The 6,619-nt window shown below is 43.3% G+C and overlaps 1 pseudogene across 1 annotated transcript; it reads right to left on the bottom strand.

Moving 5' to 3' along the window:
• Positions 1-2,946: 2,946 nt before the first annotated feature.
• On the bottom strand, positions 2,947-5,308 carry LOC143604985 (putative membrane protein At1g16860; annotated as a pseudogene). The gene is made up of 3 exons (XR_013148415.1): positions 4,163-5,308; positions 3,322-3,477; positions 2,947-3,224 (listed from the first exon to the last, which is right to left on the bottom strand). The product of XR_013148415.1 is annotated as a putative membrane protein At1g16860 (transcript).
• Between the last annotated feature and the right edge of the window lie 1,311 nt (positions 5,309-6,619).

Genomic DNA, 6,619 nt, shown 5'->3' with positions numbered 1-6,619 from the left:
GGGGATGAGCGACAGGGGTGTCATCTTTCTTCTGTTTCTTACTGCCCCCTGCGCCAGATTTCCCCTTAGCTTTGCGCTTTAGTAGGGGCGCCTCCTCTTCCTCCTCCTCCTCTTCCGCGAGCTCCAGCTCGTAGTTTTCGAGCGCATCTGCAAATACAAGCAACAGAACTGTTAATAAACTTTGGTATTCTAAAGGAATAAGCATAAGTGCGAAGGCTTACCAGGCGCGTCACTATCAAAGTCAAATTCCAGATCCACTGGGATGAACATGTCATCGAAGCGATCTGGGAAACCAACCTCCCCAGCGCCAAGCGCGACGGAGCCACCCTCCACTTGATCATCATAAGCGGCGTGGATATAATCCTTGGTGACTGCACAAAAACAAGTCAAGTGATATCAGCAAAAGAATTATGTTCGCGCAGAAAAAGAAATAAAGCAATGAAATAAACTTACACAACCCGTCGACTTGGATAACGGGCTCAAGCGCGCTGTCGGCCCACAGCCTACTCATGCCGACCCCCACCAGCGCCTCCTCGCGGATTTTCTTGGCGGGAGATGGTTCGGCGGACAGTTTCTTAACCCAGGCGCCGGTTGGGTTCTTAATAACATCCGCATCCGCGGGCGCAGAATCGATCGCAGCGCATCGTCATGCGGATGGGGATTACACCAGCCCTGATGTAGAAGAACCTCTCAGACCAGTCATGAAGGCTCTTGAATGATACGGTGCTGCACTTAACCTTCTGACTGCGAGGAATAAAGGAGATCCAAGAATCTTGGATCTTGGGCTTGTAAAAAAATTGAAAGCGCCGAGGGGTGGGCTCCTCGCGCTGTGATTTGCACATTAACTCGAAATGAGTCATGCGCACAAGTCCAAACGGATGGACTTGGGATATATGAATCCCGAAAAAACGTAACACCGCGCCTACAAACCTTGTTATCGGAAGACGAAGGTTGCAGTGGGTGAAAAAATGGGTGTACAGTGAAATATAGCCGGCAGGCGGGTCCGCCACCGTTTGCCCGGCCCCAGGCAACATGCAGCCAAACAGGGCGGGAAAACCCTGTGACGAGATGAGGCTGTCGAGATCGGCCTGCCTCAATTTGCAGGGGATTTCATTCCACCTTTTCGGGGCCTTGGTCTTCCCTACTTCCTCCGATGTGGTCTCAACAACCCTCTTCCCCTTGCCCTTCTGCTTCAATGTCGACATCACCACAGATTTCACACGGCGTCTTCGGGAGGCAATAGAGGTGATGGAGGGGTTAGAGGAGTCTGAACTATCAGACATGCAACTGCAGCAGCAGATAATCGAGGATTCGAAACGATGAATACACTCAAATCAGAATATTAAAGGCAGAAATTCGAAAATTTGCAACAATGAAGATGAAGACAGAAAATTTCTTAAGGGCCTGCTTTTATAGGCCCAGGAGAGAGAAATTTGGCAACTGATCGGATTTCACGCGCCCCCACTCGCAGCTGTAAGCCAACGTGGTCGCGGCACGTGTCCTTGACACTGTCTGAGGTGACTTGAAACCTAACGGACCTGCCACGGAGCAGAGACGCGCCCCCACTCGCAGGTGCAAACCAATGCGAGCGCGACACGTGTTCAAGACAGCTGTGCGAGGGGACATGAAAGGCAACTGTAGCACCTCGAGCACACGAAACGTCTGACACGTTTACGGCGCACGTCACCACCAACTAACCACGTGTTTGGACCCTTCGTTTCAACCAAATGGATAGAACTTCGAGCAACGATGGAAACAACCAAGAAAACGACAAAACCCCATTAAAAGACCAAATCAGTAAGTCTAATATCTATCTTACCGCGCTCGCGCGAGATAAGACACACATTAGACTGGGGGGGCTTGAAGAGGTATGTACCCGCCTCAACACCGAACGGGGCGGGTCAACCCACAAGATATATACAAGACATTAGAAGTCAAAGATATTATCAAGGTACAAAGCCAAAACTTATGCTCAAGCATCACATGCTTGCACATATCACATATGCTCAAGCATCACATATGCTCACGCATCACATGTGCTCATGCATCACATATGCTCGCGCGTATCACATGCTCACGCATCATATATGCTTATGCATATCACATCGTGCGTGGCGCATCCGCGCGCGGCGCATATCACATGCTCGCGCATCATACATGCCCACCCATGCGCGTGGGGCATCCGCGCGTGACGCGTATTACATGCTTGTGCGTATCACATCTGCGCGTGAGAATAAAGAGAAGACCTCGCGCATCCTCAGGATGGGCGCATATCACACGTGCACATAATCAACCTCGTCCTTATCCAAATCAGGATTGGGGCAACCTTGATTGTGCACGTCAGACAACCTTCCAGAAGGCATCTTTTTAAGGAATAAGGATATGCTGATGTTGACAGCTGCTAAATGAAAGGTGGACAGCTCAGCATGACTCATGGGTTACCACGTGATCATAACCAATGAAAAAGCACCAGGTGTCTCCAGGGACACGTGACGCAAATCGATTGGAGGAGGCCAACAAAACCCTAATTTGGTCTCAGCTCAATCAGTGGAAACCCTAGCACTATAAATACATCATAACGTACACAGTTACAGACACATTGATTCACATTGAAGCATATTCAATCACACAATCATACAGAGTAACATACAGTATTCAGCATTTTAAGCAATACTTCCCAAAATTCCCTTACTCTCACATTATCATCTTCTCCTACATATACTTATTCTCACGCCGGAGGGTTACCCCAAAGAGGACCCCTCTGTCCCTTTCTGAGGGGTAAGTAACGGCGCTGTTCATTTTGTAGGTGGAAGAACACAGATCCAGAAGAGCCATCGGTGAAATAGTATAATCACACCCGAGGAAAGTAGATCTGCTACCAGTGAGTAGATCCACGTTTCTTCAGTACCTATGTTTTCATTAACAGCCAAACATAAGCATTAAAGTAAGGAAATCATTTAATGAAACGAATCGGGTGGTTACTTGTTCAACAAGAAACGACAAACAAAACATACCCTTCTTTGAGACGCATCATACGATCATCACTAGATAGGTTTCTCTCAGCCAGCCATCTTAGGAACTGTGGAGACGAGTCTTTATTGGCTTGATTAATATCAATAACAGCCGATTCTTCAACGTATGGAGTCACGCGGACCCCATAACCGGTTAACCAACGCCCTCAATCCTGATTGGAAGTCGGATATGTAGAAATCCACTGCATGCCTCTGCGAGTGTTTACAAATAAACATACAATCAAGAATCTTTAACAAATATCGGTTATTATTAATTTAGGAAACTGCAAGATTTGATTATTTAGTTTACCTCCATGGAACGTAGAACCCATGTGAAACGCTGATGTGTCGGGTTGGCGGCTTTTGAATCCCAACTGCGATATTCGTATAAACTTGTGGATGTGTAAACGCATCTGGGAACCCTTTGGAATGATGACTCCAATGGTACATTTCCACATGTAACAACCTTTAAACAAAATCAAGATTTTATTGATCACCAGAAGTGTTTTTCAAGAATATAAAAATATAACTTTCAAATATAAAAGATCAGAGACCAAAAGGTTTCAGCAAAAATATGAGTTCTAACATTATTTCAAATATATTTGTGTGTCTATGGGTGTTCATCGGTTCGGTTTCGGTTAAAAAAACCAAATAAACCGATTTTAATCAAACCTAATCGAATTGATTTCTTTAAGCTAAAAAATAATTGATTTTGTATAACTTACTTCTTTGATATTTATTAGAATCCACTAGTAATATATAAGGATAAGTCAACTTGGTATCTTTTTTAATTAACTAGTTTAACAAACTATTATATCAAGATAAATTAATCTGGTATAAATTTTTTATTAAGCAACTATTTTAAAGTATTGTACAAAGGTTAGTTATGTTAGTATTGTACAAAAAAACTTGTGAAGTGCGGATATTACATATACAGACACTTTCTTAAAAAAGGATTATGGATATTCGGTTAATACGTATTATTTGATTATAACCAAATTCAGAGTTCACATAACCGGAAGCCAAATTGCTTATTCAGTTAACATTTCAAACCGAACTGAACAACGGAATAAGAATTCGCTTCCGTCTTTTGCTGTTAAACAATGTGTACATGTAAATGCAGTCATAAACGTGTGTTTTGTATAACGTACCCCAGAAACCTTGACAAACTGGCCATCTTTTGCAGTTCTAAGCTCAGCATCCGGATACTCAGATATAAACTTTATAGCAGCATTTCGACTCCAATAAACATTCCAAGAAAAAGCCAAACTAACAATACCGAAAAGAACAACAACAACAACAATAAGAAGAATCGGGTTACCAACAGCTGCAAGTATAAATATTGCAGAAATAAATCCCATCACAAACCGCAAAACCATTGACCAAAAAACTATCTTCGGAAAGTTCCGGAAGAACGAGTGTGAGCCCTCTTGAGTCAAATGAGTAACCGCTTGGTTCTTAACCATCGAACTAGTTCGTGACTTGATCGACCCAGATGAGTCCATTGGGCCCGATGACTTTCTGGGACCACCAGACGAGTTAAGCGGTCCAGAGTGAATCGGGCCGGATGTTAACAGACCCGTGGCGGGGAGAATCGGAGGCTGCGGTCCAGAATTGTGTCTAGAACCAGAAGTCAAACCTTGACCTTGAGGCCCGGATGGTTTTCTTATCGGTTCTCCGTGTTTGTTTAACGGTCCGGAACTGGTTTTCTTCATTGAAGATGAACCTGTAACATTGCCTGATAACGAGCCCATTCGGGTCATGGAATGTGATGATATTTGACCTGAGTGACCCGTATTGGAACCAACCATTGGCCCCTTGGCCCAGTTCTTAACGGGCCACTGGTTAGCTGACCTGATTTTCTTGACCCTTCAAACATCTTTCCAAGTTCACCCGACTTTTTAATGTCGCCGCCAGTGTACGGCGCTGCGGTGGATGACATTGTCTGTGCCTTTTCTTTTGGCGGCTCGGGCCGTCCCGATACATATAAACCATTGTTCAACTGATGCGATGGAAACCGAGAACTCATTGGTAAAGATCTTGTGTTCACAGAAGATGAATTTGAATGCTGGTTTTTTAGGTATAATGATTAAACCTACAAACAAATATTGTATCATAAGTATTGAAAGTTATTATTATGACTTGAAATATCAGTAATATGTTTGGCTTGTAACTTAAGGTTGTAGAATGTGCTTATAGGGTGTTTGGTTGGTGACTTGAAAAGTCAAATATTAAAACAATTGGCATAATTACCTCATATAAGAGAAAACTACTTGTCACATTTATTTGTACCAACACTACTAAGTGCTAAATCAGATAATTATATCTAGGGACATCTAAGTGATTTTACATTTATCTCAATAATTGGTTTATCATAACCACTCCTTCCATAATTACCTAAATCTGGTTATACTAATGTTCAGAATCATAATCAGATTTACTTCAACACTAATTACTGTTGGTGCATGTTTTGTAACAGATGATCTTTTGTGTTTGTTAGAATTGAGAGCAACGGTTAAAGGGGAGACTGTTGGTGCATTTTGTGACCGTCGCTATGCAATTCAGACCAGCGGAGACGCCATAGGTGAAGTTAGAACAACTTCGCCTTAGGCGAAGTTAGAACAACTTCGCCAACGGCGAAGTTAGGACAACTTCACCTTAGGCGGCGAAGTTATGAACAACTTCGCCTACTGACGCCTACTGAAGTTTTTATATATATATACGTGTGTCTTGTTTAGGTTAAGAATACAGTAATTGAGAGAGTTGTGTGTTACAGTTTGAGTGTCGAGAGAGAACAAATAGAGAGAGAGTGTCGTTAGGGACGACCCGAGGTAGAGCTCACCTCGGGTCGGACGTGTTTCTGTTTTGTTACGGTATGTAATGTGTTTGTTTAATTATTATTATAAAGAATCTGCAGATTTGTTTATCCCGTTCTTGTATTTGTTCGTGTATTTGTTCGTGTACGTGTTTCTGTTCTTCATCTTGTACACCAATAAACGAGTCTAGGAGGATTCCGCACTCCTAGACCTCGTGCGGATCTCGTATCGATCGGCGACGCCCCAGGGGGGACCTACATGTGGTATCAGAGCCTTAGGCTCTTATGCTATGGTTCGAGATCTGCGTTTTGGTGTTTCTGGCACGTTTCTGTGCGTTTCTGGCCGAACAGCGCCGCAGGCGAAGTTATTGTTCATCAGGCGAAGTTGCCGTCACTGTTCGTAGGGTTTCAGCAAAGATATAAGGTCTGGCGAAGTTATGGACATGCGAAGTTATAGCCAGGCGAAGTTATGAACAGGCGAAGTTGACTTTAGGCGAAGTTAAAAAAAAAAAAAAAAGTATTTGGAGTTTTCGTCTGTATGGCCAGGTGTACACGATTATTGTGAGACCGAAAATGTTGTTCCGTCAACGAGTGAAACTTGTTATCTCTGGGTCTTACGTGTGAACAAATACGTGTCAACTCTGGATATGGAGTTGAGTTTGTGAATGGGATATTGATTGAAACTGGATATTGACACATATTTGGGTGTTTGTGGGCAATGAAATTGTTGTTGTTCGAGGTTGACCAACTGAAGAAAGTCAAATTGAATTGAAGGTTTTTGTCATTACTGGAT

The sequence above is a fragment of the Bidens hawaiensis genome, unplaced genomic scaffold, assembly GCF_021521415.1.
Source record: "Bidens hawaiensis isolate Kalapana, Puna unplaced genomic scaffold, B.hawaiensis_p1.1 tig00067486_1, whole genome shotgun sequence".
Taxonomy (NCBI): Eukaryota; Viridiplantae; Streptophyta; class Magnoliopsida; order Asterales; family Asteraceae; genus Bidens; species Bidens hawaiensis.
The sequence above is the reverse complement of the archived record's forward strand: the minus strand, read 5'-3'. Positions and strand labels throughout refer to the sequence as shown.